Raw genomic sequence first — 14,980 nt, 5'->3', positions numbered from 1 at the left:
CTTCTCTACGGGCTTAATAGTTGTTAGGATGGTGGGGGTATAGGGGCTGTTTTCCCTTAGTTTAAAGCGTTTGCTCAATATGGGTGGGGAAGAGGATTAGTTGTGTGGGGGGGAGGTGATCACCTTACTGGTGTTAGACGGCAGGCTAGTTAACAGAAGTCAAGTGGGGGATGGGGCTGCGACTTGTTGGTCAGTTAGGTTAGGCATGATGGGACTGGGGGGAGGGGAGGGAAGGAATTCGAGGAGACGGCAGGTTATCTGCTGACTGGGAAGTGGGGGATGAGGGGAACTGACAGTGACCCGGTATTTTTCTCTATTTCACCATTTATGTGAAACAGGTCACCATTTTAGGTGGATCTGTGGCCTGGGAATCATCGGCGAAGCTATGACCTATCGTGGTGACTGACCCGAGGCTGAGGTGTGCGAACCCTGATAAGGGTGGTGACCTGGAATGCGCGGGGTCTGGGGGGGGGGGCCATCAAAAGAGTGCGACTTTTGCTCATTTAAAGAACCCTGGGAGCCGATGTAATGTTTCTTCAGGAGACCCACATGCTAGAGCGGGACCAAGTGTGTCTTTGGAAGGCTTGGGTGAACAAAGTTTTCCATTCGGGGTTGAATAGCAGGGTCGGGGGTGGGGGGGTGGTGATCCTCATTAATAAAAGGGCCCGATTTTGTCCGGAGAAGGTAATAGCGGGCGGACGGTATGTCATAGTAACGGGGGTGTTAGAAGGGAAACAGGTGGTGTTGATGAATGTGTACGCCCCGAAATGGGACGATACAATGGTCATGAAACATATGCTGGAAAGGATGCCGGATCAGGACACCCATCAATTTATTTTGCGGGGAGACATGAACCCATGAACTGTATGCTAGAGCCAAGGGTAGATCATACTCGGCCAAGATCCCGAGGGATATAGCAAAGGCGTTAATTGCGTTGATGGAGGAAACGGGGGTGTGGGGGGGGGGGGGGGGGGTGGACAGACCTTTGGTGGTTCGGACATCTGAGGGAGAAAGAATTCCTGTTCTTCTCCTCAGTACACAATGATTTTTCCATGATTGACTATTTTGTCTTGAGCCGGGTGCTCCTGTGAGGGGTGAAGAAATCTGCGGTGGTCATCTTTGACCGTGCCCCACATCGGATAGGCTGGAGTTGGAGGTAGGCCGGGGGCATCGCAAGGGATGGTGGTTGGTTGTGGGTCTGCTGGCGGGCCGGGGTTCTGTGCAAGGATCTCAGGGGCAATCCGGGATTATATTTTTATAATGATAATGGGGAGTGCTCACCCTCAATCGATGGGAAGCACTGAAGGTTGTACTTAGAGGAGAAACATGTCTCTCAAGGCACATGTAGAGCTGGAAGCAAGGAGGGAGGGGGGAAAACTGAGAGATGATAGTCCAGAGATTGATCGCAAGTAATCAGACAGCTGATCCCCAGGATGATTAGCAGAGAGAGAAAAACTGCAATCACAGTTCAATCTGATCTCTACAGATAAGGCGGTATGATAGCTGAGGCAAGCTAAAGGGGCTGTTTACGAATATGGGGGAGAAAGCAAGTTGGCTTCTGGCGTATCAATTGAGGAACTGGGAGGCTGAGAGAGAGATTGCCCAGATTAGGACGTGGGGTGGGGGGTTGGTCTCGGACCAGGAGAAGGTGAATGAGGTATTGAGGTATTTACCACCTTCTACGATAATTTCTACAGGTTCGAATTGCCAAGGGTTGGGAGAGATATGGTGGAATTTCTGGGGGAGTTGGAGTTTCCCAAGGAAGAGCTACCAGAAGACCTAGTAACTCCGTCAGAGTGGAAGAGATAAAAAAGGTGCTGAAATTGATGCAGTCGGGAAAGGCACCAGGAACCAATGTGTTCCTGGTGGAATTTTATAAAACATCCGTAGACCTGTTGGCCTCTCTATTGTTGTGGATGTTCAGGGATTCCTTGGAGTGACGTGCTTTTCCAGTCACTGAGACAGGCGTTGAAGGTCAAGGTGGGCCTTGGCGCTCTCCATGACGGCCGCATCCCGTAACGCACAATCGTACCTTTCCCGCCGCGCTGCCCCCCCTTCTACTCCTTCCTACCCCTCCTGGACCCCGCCGACGACCTCCTCAGCCGGGGCCATGCCTTCGCAATATGCCTGCGCGCACGCCGATCCGCGCACCCCGGGGGTCCCCGCTGCCACTTCTGCAGTCAGCAGAAGCACCCCCGCCAACACTGCCCGGCCCGCACTGCCGTTTGTAAAGCCTGCAGTAAAAGGGCCACTTCACGGCTGTGTGCCAGGCCCGCGCGGTCGCGCCCGCTATCGCCCCCTTCACCACGCCAGACGCACAATGGGAGCCGCCATCTTCTCCTGCCGGGTCCATGTGCGACCAATGGGCGCTGCCATCTTGTCCCGACCCCGCAATGTGCGCACCATGGGCGCCGCCATCTTGTCCCCCACAGGGTCTCCGGACTTCCTGACATCGGAACCGCACACGCTCACCACCCGAAGCATCCAATGGCTATCCACAGTTCGCTTCGATGACGCTGGACCAATCTCGCCCGCACAACCTGGCCACCGCGTCGATGACGGTTAAATTCAACGGCCACGCGACCTCGTGCCTGCTGGACTCCGGGAGCACCAAAAGCTTCGTTCACCCAGATACGGTAAGGCGCTGCTCCCTCGCGGTCCACCCTGCCAATCAAAGGATCTCCCTAGCCTCCAGATCCCACTCCGTCCCGATCCGAGGCTTTTGTACAGTCACTCTCATGGTCCAGGGCGTAGAATTTAGTAACTTCCGCCTCTATGTCCTTCCTAATCTCTGTGCTACACTCGTGTTGGGCCTGGACTTCCAGTGCAACCTCCAGAGCCTCTCCCTCAAATTTGGCGGGCCCTTACTCCCCTTACCGTTTGCGGCCTCGCGACCCTCAAGGTCGATCTCCCCTCCCTTTTTGCCAATCTAACTGTGGATTGCAAGCCCGTTGCCACTAAGAGCAGACGGTACAGCACCCAGGACAAGACACCACAATGTCCGAAGTCCAGCGGCTGCTTAAGGAGGGTATTATCGAGGCCAGCAACAGCCCCTGGAAAGCCCAAGTGGTAGTGGTTAAAACTGGGAAGAAACACAGGATGGTCGTGGACTACAGCCAGACCATCAATCGGTACACGCAGCTCGACGCGTACCCCCTCCCACGCATATCTGATATGGTCAATCAGATTGCGCAGTACTGGGTCTTCTCAACAATTGACCTGAAATCCACCTACCACCAGCTCCCCATCTGGAAGTCGGACCGGCCATACTCTGCCTTCGAGGTGGACGGTCGCCTCTACCACTTCCTTAGGGTCCCTTTCGATGTCACAAATGGGGTCTCGGTCTTCCAAAGAGAGATGGACTGAATGGTCGACCAGTACGGTTTGCGGGCCACCTTTCCGTACTTAGATAATGTCACCATTTGCGGCCATGACCAGCAGGACCACGATGCCAACCTCGATAAATTCCTCCGCACTGCCACTCTTCTCTACCTGACCTACAACAAAGAGAAGTGTGTGTTCAGCACAACCCGGTTAGCCATTCTAGGCTATGTAGTCCAAAACGGACTTCTCGGGCCCGACCTCGAGCGCATGCGCCCCCTCATGGAACTTCCCCTCCCCCACTACCCCAAGGCCCTCAAACGCTGCCTGGGGTTCTTTTCCTTCTACGCTCAGTGGGTCCCAAACTATGCGGACAAGGCCCGCCTACTCATTCAGTCCACCCAATTCCCCCTTGCGGCCGAGGCACAACATGCTTTCGCCCGCATCAGAGCAGACATCGCCAAGGCCGGGACGCACGCAGTAGACGAGTCACTGCCTTTCCAAGTAGAAAGCGACGCTTCATACGTCGCCCTTGCCGCCACTCTAAATCAAGCAGGCAGGCCTGTGGCATTCTTTTCCCGCACCCTTCATGCCTCTGAAATTCGACACTCATCTGTCGAGAAGGAGGCCCAAGCTATCGTTGAAGCGGTGCGGCATTGGAGGCATTACCTGGCCGGTAAGAGATTCACTCTCCTTATGGACCAACGGTCGGTAACCTTCATGTTCAATAACACACAGCGGGGCAAGATCAAAAATGATAAAATCTTGCGGTGGAGAATCAAGCTCTCCACCTATAATTACGAGATCTTGTATCGCCCCGGATAACTCAACGAGCCCCCAGACGCCCTCTCCCGAGGTACATGTGCCAGCGCACAAGTGGACCAACTCCGGGCCCTACATGACAGCCATTGTCACCCGGGGGTCACTCGATTGTACCATCTGGTCAAAGCTGGCAATCTGCCCTACTCCGTCGAGGAAGTAATGACAGTCACCAGGGACTGCCAGGTCTGTGCGGAATGTAAACCGCACTTTTACCGGCCGGACCGTGCGCGCCTGGTGAAGGCTTCCCGCCCCTTTGAACGCCTCAGTGTGGATTTCAAAGGGCCCCTCCCCTCCACCGACCTTAACATGTACATTCTCAGTGTGATCGATGAGTACTCCAGATTCCCCTTCGCCATCCCATACCCCGATATGACGTCTGCCACCGTCATCAAGGCCCTCAGCACCATCTTCGCTCTGTTCGGTTTCCCCGCCTACATCCACAGTGACAGGGGATCCTCATTCATGAGCGATGAGCTTCGTCAGTTCCTGCTCAGCAGGGGTATAGCCTCCAGCAGCTACAACCCCCGGCAAAACGGGCAAGTAGAACGGGAGAATGGGACGGTTTGGAGGGCCGTCCAGCTGGCCCTATGGTCGAGGAACCTCCCAGCCTCTCGCTGGCAGGAGGTCCTCCCTGACGCTCTGCACTCCATCCGGTCACTATTGTGCACCACCACTAATAACACACCCCATGAACGTGTTTTTACCTTCCCCAGGAAGTCCACATCCGGGGTGTCGCTCCCGACTTGGCTTGCTGCTCCAGGACCGGTCCTTCTCCGTAGGCACGTCTGACTCCACAAGGCAGACCCCATGGTGGACAGGGTTCACCTGCTCCACGCCAACTCTCAATATGCCTACGTTGAGTTCCCCGACGGCCGCCAAGATACTGTCTCACTCAGGGACCTGGCACCATCAGGTTCCACCCCAACACACACCCCCACAAATGCGCCTCCCCCCCCCACATCCCACCGCGCCGCCAATATTGACCCCACCAGACCACCCCCCCTCCCCTTTTCCGCACAAGAGGATGAAGAGGACTTCGGCATGCTCCCGGAATTCCCCGATGACTGGCCAGCTTCAGCACCGCCGCCACCGCCATCGGTGCCACCTCCACCACCGCCAGCATCGACTTCGCCGCCATCGTTACGCCGCTCCCAACGAAGCACCAAAGCACCGGACCGGCTGAACGTTTGACGGACTCCGGACCGTCAACATGGACTTTTCTTTCCCTACCACTGTACATAATTGCACTAATTGTATATAGTTTCACGTCACCACCACCGGACTCATTTTTAACAGGGGGTGAATGTGGTGAACCACTGTAATTGGAGATGTAAGGTAGGACCTGCACTACAGGTTCGCCGGTAACGCCGGCCGGCTGGCTCCGCCCACGGAGAACTGTATAAATATGCATGACCTCCAGTGCCCTGCCATTTCGCCAGCTGCAGCAGGAGGCCACGCATCTGACTGTAATAAAGCCACAGTTGTACCCAACTTTAGTCTTTGTGCAATTGATTGTGCATCAGGGAGTGGAAGGAAAAAGGTTTGGCGAAGGTGGGAGACTTAATTTTAGAGGGTTGGTTTGCAAGCCTGGGAGGAGCTGAAGGAAAAATATGGGCTTACAGAACGCTGATGGATTCGGGCATCACCAGGTGCGTAGCTGGGTCAAAAAGTATTTCTCTGCCTTTCCGGTGAAGTAGCCTCTACAATGCTCGAGAGGATTTCATCCTGCCTGGGCTTGGAGGTAGCCAGCACGGCAGGTATATACCACCAAATAGTGGGGGAGGAGATGTCCTCGGTTGAGGGTATGAAGGCAAAGTGGGCGGAGGAACTAGGGCCGATCTTGTAGGAGATTTGGAGTGAGGCACCGAGGAGGGTGAACCCAATCTCGTCCGGCGTGAGGCTGAGCCTCATCCAGCTGAAAGTAGTGTTCCAGACTCACCTCACCAAGGCTAGAATGAGTCCGTTTTTTTGATGGGGTGGATGATAGATGTGATCAGTGATTGGGGGTCCAGTGCACCACGCGCACATGTTCTGGTCATGCTCAAAGCTGGAGGGCTTCAGGAGGTCCGTTTTTGGGACTATGGCTTCGGGTTGCAGTCTTGCCCATTGGTGCCGATTTTTGGGGGTTTTGGTTGTGCTGAAGCTACAGATGGGGGCGGGAAGGCAGACGTACTTCAGGATGGTGAAAGTTGTGTTGACAAAGAACAGCAAGCAGTGTTTAACAAACAAAGCTAATTTATTACACTACACTTAATTAGATTCGAACATATTACTAAGGAATTAGACAAGTAAAGATTACACTACACTTCTACAATACTAAGTTATTGTGGCCAAGTGGTTAAGGCAATGGACTAGAAATCCATTGTGGCTCTCCCCGCGCAGGTTCGAATCCTGCTGACTACATATCTGCTTTTGTGGGCAGCACGGTAGGACAGTGCTTAGCACTGTGGCTTCAAAAGCTCCAGGGTCCCAAATTCATTTCCTTCATGGGATACTGTCTGTGTGGAGTCTGCACGTTCACCCCGAGTCTGCGTGGGTTTCCTCCGGGTGCTCCGGTTTCCTCCCACAAGTCCCGAAAGACGTGCTGTTAGGCAATTTGGTCATTCTGAATTCTCCCTCGGTGTACCCGAACAGGCGCCAGAATGTGACGACTAGGGGATTTTCACAGTAACTTCATTGCTGTGTTAATGTAAGTCTACTTGTGACAATAAAGATTATTATTAAATTCTATCAATTAAGCTATCTTACACCTACTCTGTCTGGCTCCGTTCCACTCTTTCTCAGCAGTCAAGGAGGCTGTGATATTTATATGGTTGCTCTATAGCACCATCGAGTGACTAGATTAATACATTACATTAACCCTTTATGTTCCTTACAATATCCACATATTGTGACACTGGCCTTTGTCTCACTGGTGGCAAGGAGGTGGATCCTCTTGGGCTGCAAGTCGATTACACCGCCAAGCGCCTCGGTGTGGCTGGGCGACTTGATGGAGGTTTTGCATCTCAAGAAGGTTAAGTTTACTGAGAGAGGGTCAGTGGGAGGGTTTACCGTAGATGGCCGTTCATATTGTACTTTAAAGAGCTAGTCACTGTTAGCTGGTGGGGGGGGGGGGGAATGGAGGGAGAGGGTGGGGGGGGGGGATTAGTAACTAAGTTATACTGTTGCAGGGGAAGGTGAGGATGGGGGACGGGGTTCTTACTTTTCAATTGTTATTCTGTGTTATTGTATGTTTTGTATATAAATTGCTTAAAATTATAATCAAAATATTTTCCCAAAAAAATAAGTTTCAGCTTTTCAGCTGCAACAGTAATCAGCCTTTGTCGGAAACCCAAGGGTCAGGTTTAGGGTTTGAAATTGGAATGAAATTTCTGGCAAATCACTGCAGGTCCAAGAGCTCTGAAAAGTGTGTGGGGGGGGGGGGCGGGTACTCAAAATAACTGGCGCAAAAATAATTTATTTCCGTTCTCTGAAAAACATGTTGCATCATCTGGTGCATGGAGCAAAGAATTACACCATTGATATCAGTGATTTGAGAAGAAAGACAGATTTTGCATTACCTAGCTTTTGTTTCCAACACATCTGCATTTTTATTCACAACCCGGAGATGTGCAGCCTGAAATTAATTCAGCTGCCCTACTAAATTTTTAATTTATATCCTTTAATCAAAAAATGTATGTATACAAAAGAGGATTTGTTGCGTGACTTATCACACAAGATGGAACAATAGAGCTTAACCTCCGTGACAGGGCAGTTCTGGGGGATTATTATCTATAATTCAAATATGTACCTGCTGATGTGTGTTGCACCTAGTTAATTCAATACTTCTTCCTCACTATGCACAGCAGCAACATCAATAGCACTGCAATCCCTGCAGGATCATTTGTAACGAGGAATTGTATGTGCAACACCCTTCTTTTAATCTGACTAATTCTCTGTCTATATTACATTCTTTTGCAAAAAAAACAAAGGGCTCGATTCTCCGGAAAACTTTGAGTGTGGTAGTGAGCGGAAACTGCCGCAAGCTTCCTGCTGCTCGGCCCAGCGAGGTTGGCAACACTATTCAACGTTAATTGGTCCACTTAACGAGGCTCGCCAGCCAATTCACCGGCACCGCGCTCGTAAGCCCCCCGCTAACAAGGTCAAGCAGCATTTACGCTGCACTTGCTCAGCCAACCCCAGCCAGCTCACAACAATGGTGCCCAGCCGACCGGCCACAGGATTCGGGGTTGCTGACCTGAGGAGGCTCCTCGGCGCGGTGGAGGTCAGGAGAGATGTCCTGTTCCCCCGAGGGTCCCGGAGGGTTAGCCATTGGGCAGTCTGTGCTGCCTGGGATGAGGTGGCGGTGGCTATGAGCGTCAGGGGTGTGACCAGGAGGTCCAGCCTCCAGTGCTGAAAAGAGGTCAATGACCTACAAGAGGCAGCATGAGTGAGTAAGCACCAAAGCCCCCCCCCCCCCCCCCAACCCAACAAGATCTTTTCACCCCCACACGAGCATCCATCCCCCAATTCACCATGCAACCCCCAACCCTCCCTTCACCCCCCAACTCTCCCTTCACCCTCCGTCTCCGGTCAATCCCCCCAACCCCCCTTCAATCCTCCCAACCCTCCCTTCACACCCCCTCCCTTCAACCCCCCCATCACTCCCTTCACCCTCCATCTCCCGTCAATCCCCCCAACCCCCCTTCAATCCTCCCAACCCTCCCTTCACCCCCCCAACTCTCCCTTCACCCTCTGTCTCCAGTCAATCCCCCAACCCCCCTTCAATCCCCCCAACCCTTCCTTCACATCCCCTCCCTTCAACCACCCCCCCCCCCCCCATCACTCCCTTCACTCTCCATCTCCCGTCAATCCCCCCAACCCCCCTTCAATCCCCCCAACCCTCCCTTCACCCCCCAACTCTCCCTTCACCCTCCGTCTCCGGTCAATCCCCCCAACCCCCCTTCAATCCCCCCAACCCTTCCTTCACACCCCCTCCCTTCAATCCCCCCAACACTCCCTTCACCCCCAACTCTCCCTTCACCCTCCGTCTCCGGTCAATCCCCCCAACCCCCCTTCAATCCCCCCAACCCTTCCTTCACACCCCCTCCCTTCAATCCCCCAAACACTCCCTTCACCCTCCGTCTCCAGTCAATCCCCCCCAACCCCCCTTCATTCCCCCCAACCCTTCCTTCACAGACACTCCCTTCAACCCTCCCATCACTCCCTTCACCCTCCATCTCCGGTCAATCCCCCCAACCCCCCTTCAATCCCCCCAACCCTCCCTTCACCCCCCAACTCTCGCTTCACCCTCCGTCTCCGGTCAATCCCCCCAACCCTCCCTTCACACCCCCTCTCCCAATACTGTGAACCACTTGTGTGGCTGACGATGCTCTCTCTCTGACTCCTCAGGAAAAGCTCTCCCACAATCGTCAGGAGAGGGTCCAGACTGGCGGAGGGATGCCGGACTTAAGAATCCTCCCCTCCTTCGAGGACCGGGCCCTGGAGGTGACTGGGGTGGCCGAGGACAGAGTGGTCACCCACGCTGCAGAGGTGAGGAATCACCGGGCTCGACCCGGAGGGCCTGTCGAACGTGAGTAGTGATTGTCTTACTGACTGACCCATCACTCCTACTGACCGCATGTCCATTCTCCCGCAGGTCCTCCAGCCGACAGCGCCGGCACATCCCAGGTGGCCCCTTCTCCAGCCTCCCAGGAGACCACCTCGGAGGGGAGTTCTGAGGAAGGCATAATCGAGGGGTCACAGCTGTCATCCCCACCCTCCACCAGCGCAGATACATGCAGCTCGGTGGGAAGTGTTAGTGGTCAAGCTTCCGGGGCACAATCTGGTGAGCACCACACTGCTGCTGATGCACATCAGGTGGAGGAAGGAACCCCCAGGCGAGAGAGCGGTCGGAGGGCTGCTGGAACCCAGGACCCAGCTGGGTTCCAGTCTGATGCTGAGCCAATGAATCTGGCACATGGGCCGCTGTCTCGAGCATCTTCAGACGCTGCTGTTGCTGCTGCCGTCTCCGGTGTCTGGCCGCCCGGCCTAGCAGCAGCACCACTAGGGCAACTTCTGGGTCCAAAATCCCTGCCATAGGGTTCGGTATCTGTAAGGCATTGGGAGAGAGTATTAGACTGACAAACTGTGGTGGCTCCCACCCCAAGCCCCTCCATTTCCCCCACTGATCCCCCCCACCCGGAACACCCTGCCCATGCACTCCTGGCCGCAGCGGGCTCCCCTCACTGGACCCCAGACCCTGTACCCTGGACACCCGCTCATAACGTCACCTGGACCGGATTATGTCAGCAGAGCTTATGTGTGAGCTCTGGGCAGTTCATCATCTTTGATTGTACGAGCAACTCCCTTAATAAACCTCTCATTGTGTTTTACCCAAATCCAGAGTATGGACACCTCCATAACTTTTCTCTTAACGGCAACAAAGACTAGCTGTGACGTTTACGGTTGCTAAGGCCCTAAACTTTGGAATTCCCTTAAGCTTCTCCACCTCTCCACTTCTCTTTCCGTTAGATGGTCCTTGAACTCTAACACTTTCGCCACACTATTGGTCATCCGTCCTAGTTTGCCTTTAGGTCAGTGGTGCTCAGTTGGTAACATGGTAGCACAGTGGTTAGCAGTGTTGCTTCAGGGCCAGGGTCCCAGGCTCGATTCCCGACTTGGGTCACTGTCTGTGCTGGAGTCTGCACCTTTTCCCCGTGTCTGCATGAGTTGAGCACCTTGACAAGAAATGTACCTTCTTTGAATGGAAGAAATGTACCAAGTTCTTGATTGTGCAAATATATTCCTGATCTCCATTCACCACATCCACCATTAGAGGCTAAGCAATCAGTCAATACAACTTTAACTGGGATTCTCTGCCTAAATCTCTTTGCATCACTACCTCCTGCTGCTTTCAGAAGCCTCCAAGTGACAAACCAATCTCAGACACTGAGCTCCCTGGCTCTCTCTGTGTTTCATTATTCTCCAGCTCACTGCTCTCAGAGGCATGCCATGATGTTGGCCAGAGTTTTCTCAAGTCCAAGGTTATCCCATCACCAGAGCCTGCGCAGATGGGTGGCAGCATCCGGGTTGGGTATTACTGACGGCAATAATTAAGAGGCTACTGCAGGATCCGTCGGCCGCATAAGGACAGCGGTTTGCACCCCAAAGCTGCCAGTCCTGGTTCAGGACAAGCAGCTTGGCAGCTTTGTTAAGGGCAGCGGTTGTTGAAGCTTATGGGACAAGAAGAAGGCGCCTCCATGTTGATGTGTCCTTGAAGGGTTTTTCATTGACTGTACTGGGGCCAAGCAGGTAGGGCACGGCCATTGTAGGATTTAACCCTCCAGCGGCGAAGTCAGAGGTGCGGTGGGGGGTAACCACGTTAGGTGGATTGGCCATGCTAAATTGCCCCTTAGTCTCCAGGGATGTACAGGTTAGGTTATGGGGATAGGGCGAGGGAGTGGGCCTAGGTAGGGTGTTCTTTCAGAGGGTTGGTGCAAACTCGATGGGCTGAATGGTCTCCTCCTACAAAGTAGGGATTCTATTACCTATACTGCCTGTTGCCGAGTGTCTGTGCAGTGAGGAGCTTCAGTATGGAACTGGGGAGGCCCCGCCCACGGCTGCTGATGGAAGGTTTTGATCTGCGCAATGGCTGTTTACACCCAGCATTCGGGAGTTTGAATGTAAGAATCTGCGAACGTGATCGGCTGTCACTTGGGCGGGGCTGGAATTGGAGGCGCGCATCTGTAAATTCCAGTCCCTGACCGCGGGAATCAGAATTTATAGAATCCCTACAGTGCAGAAGGAGGCCATTTGGCCCATCAAGTCTGCACCAACACTAGAAAGAGTACCCTGCATAGGCCCACATCTCCTCCCTATCCCCATAACCCCATAACCCCACCTAACCTTTTTTGGACACAAGGGGCAATTTATCATGACCAATCCACCTAACCTGCACATATTTGGGCTGTGGGAGGAAACCGGAGCACCCGGAGGAAACCCACGCAGACACGGGAGAAAGTGCAAACTCCACACAGACAGTGACCCGAGGCCGGAATTGAACCTGGGTCCCTGGAGCTGTGAGGCAGCAGTGCTAATCACTGTGCCACCATGCCGCCTGGATTGCAGACTTTTATCCCGCTCAACCCCATTCCTCCGCCTTGAACTCCACACCCCCCTTCCTTCACCCTCACCACCATCCCCATCCCCCACCCTCCCGTCCCCCAACTCTTCTTCATGGGGCATAGTGCGGTGGGATTCTCCATCGGCAATTGGGCGCAGAATTGGTTTGGCGCCAAACTCGTAGCGGGCGCCAGGTTCACATCAAATCGCAATTCTCCATTGCAGCGACAGTGGTGTCAATGCGTCTCACTCCGCACGTATAGTAAATGCCGTAGGCCTATCAGTGGGCCTGACCCGGTATTCTCAGTGATCCTCCGCTTCCACCAGGGGGAATTCCCGATGACGTGGTTCACTTGTGCTTTCAAAAATTGTGTAACCGGCATTGTGGATGCTGAGGGAGAGAGAGGGGTTATGGCAAGTGTCCGACATCGTCATAGTTTGCTGACAGTTGTATCGCTGGCCAAGGGCTTCTGCCAGGGCCGGGGAGAGTTGCGGGAGAGTGGCCGGGAGGTGGGCTGTGGGGTCGGGTGGATGGGCCCGGAACACCATTGCCGCAGCCTGCCAGGTAGCGCACGCTGCTGACTGCCCACTGTGAACTTAGCACCAAGGGTCATATGGGTGCCTCCCGCCCCCACCCCCAGGCCACTCCCCTAGATACCCTCTGGCCCCAGCCGACCTACCAGCTGCCATCTTGTTGGCTGGAATGAATGTGTGTGGGGAATGGTGTGCAGCTTGTCAGCCTCTCGCGTGCCAATCCTGACCCCGGCGAATCCGAGACTGTATTCCATTTGAATCAATCACATTCCACTTGGTGCCGGTGCTGGCCCCTCAACAGTCAGTGAATTGGTCCAGGTGCGGTGCCGGTTTTGCTGTCGTAGAACTCCACTAATCCTGCCCCGGCGTCAACACTTAGTCTCAGCAACGGGGAGTCCAGCCGAGTGTGTGGCATTGTAAATCTGCCTCTGCATAATCCTGATATTATTTCCATGTTTCTATTGAAAGAAATGACTATGCCAGTAGTCACGGTCCACCGTGAATCAAAGGGGGAGAAAGTAAAGGGGTAGAAAGCTCGTAAACTAGCTCCCCTATAAAGTGAGTATTTTGACCAATGGGACATCACACAGAAAGATTGAGCGAACCTCACTCACATGCTGGCAATGTGATTTCTTTTGAATGTTGGACAGGAATTCTTGTCATGGCATGTTGAACAGTCAAAAATGGGGAAAATGTTTGAGATGCACCAGCCACTGTGACAGCTGTTCCTTGACACCCACAGTTTGAATGAATACTGAGCTGGCCTGTCGGTTTCAAGCAGCTGTCAGACGAAGGAGACAAGGACAGTTATGGAGAGAGTTGGGGCCTGGCAGCAACGATGGAAACTGCAGGGAAGAAGCTAAACTTCTGACTGAAGAGGAATTCAACAGTAAAGAGAATTGGATTTGGTCCAGTTGAAAATGGAGGGTAGGTGAATGAAAGGGCGACGCAAGACTGGGGGCGATTTGTGGCTTGGAGAGGGGCAGCAGCAAGAGAGAGAGGGGAGGAAATGAGAGCAGAAAATGAAGGCGCAAATGGGCATGGTGCATTTTGAGGAGATGTCCAGGTTTGGCTGTAGGCAGGAGCAGCTCATAGAACATAGAACATACAGTGCAGAAGGAGGCCATTCGGCCCATCGAGCCTGCACCGACCCACTTAAGCCCTCACTTCCACCCTATCCCCGTAACTCAATAACCCCATCTAACCTTTTTTGGACACTGAGGGCAATTTAGCATGGCCAATCCACCTAAACTGCACGTCTTTGGACTGTGGGAGAAAACTGGAGCGCCCGGAGGAAACCCACACAGACACGGGAAGAACGCGCAGACTCCGCACAGACAGGGACCCAGCGGGGAATCGAACCTGGGACCCTGGTGCTGTGAAGTCACAGTGCTATCGTGCCGCCCTAATTTGACATTGAGCTACAAAGGGAGACATTTGGATGGATGATCAAATGTTTGGCCAAAGAGGTAGTTTATCAGGTTGCATTTGAAAGGCGAACAGAGACATGGAGAGCAGGGAGGAATGGGGAGCAAATCCCAGAGGTTTAAGGTCGAGGCTGATGAAGACAAAGCTGTCAATAGTGGATAGGTTTACGTCTGGGCTACACCAGAGATTAGGATTGGGGGAGCTCAGGTATTTCAGAGAATTGTGATGTGTTGGGTGCTCTGGATCCGTGGAACACATACAGGCCACCAACACTTAAAATAGTGCAACACTATTTTATTAAGTTAGAAACTATTGAACATGTTAGACGTTTTGGTTGCTGTGATATGAAGAGTCTAAAGTTCTGTCCCTTTTTCACAAACACACATTTATTTCATTCCAACAGCCTTTGCACAAAACTCTAACTATACATCACCTGACAGAGGCCACCCGAAGCCCCTTTACATATCAGTGTCAATTAATGGATACTTAACATAAATGAGACAACTAATTGCAATGTCTCTTAACCCATTACCTAACAGTCTCCCCTTCATTGGAGAAAAAAATAATTAGGTGAAAACAAAATTTCAAGAAACTCAAAAACACACACATGATTTCCCCCCCTTTTTTTTTGTTTGGACAAGAAAGAAAAGAAAAAGTCATAGAAACTAGCGCCCTTCATTACCAATATCCAAAAGTTTCTGTGAACTCGCCCCTCTTTTCGTAAAATAGTCTGACAGTTGATAGCTCTTGTCAACCCATTTAATTTTTGTTA

General features: G+C 52.9%; 1 non-coding gene across 1 annotated transcript; it reads left to right on the top strand.

The window, feature by feature from the left end:
* The first annotated feature begins 6,463 nt into the window (after positions 1 to 6,463).
* On the top strand, positions 6,464 to 6,546 carry trnas-aga (transfer RNA serine (anticodon AGA)). The gene has a single exon. It is a non-coding gene; the product is annotated as a tRNA-Ser (tRNA).
* Positions 6,547 to 14,980: the final 8,434 nt, after the last annotated feature.

This window comes from Scyliorhinus torazame, chromosome 1 (assembly GCF_047496885.1).
Source record: "Scyliorhinus torazame isolate Kashiwa2021f chromosome 1, sScyTor2.1, whole genome shotgun sequence".
NCBI classification, from domain to species: domain Eukaryota; kingdom Metazoa; phylum Chordata; class Chondrichthyes; order Carcharhiniformes; family Scyliorhinidae; genus Scyliorhinus; species Scyliorhinus torazame.
The sequence above is the reverse complement of the archived record's forward strand: the minus strand, read 5'-3'. Positions and strand labels throughout refer to the sequence as shown.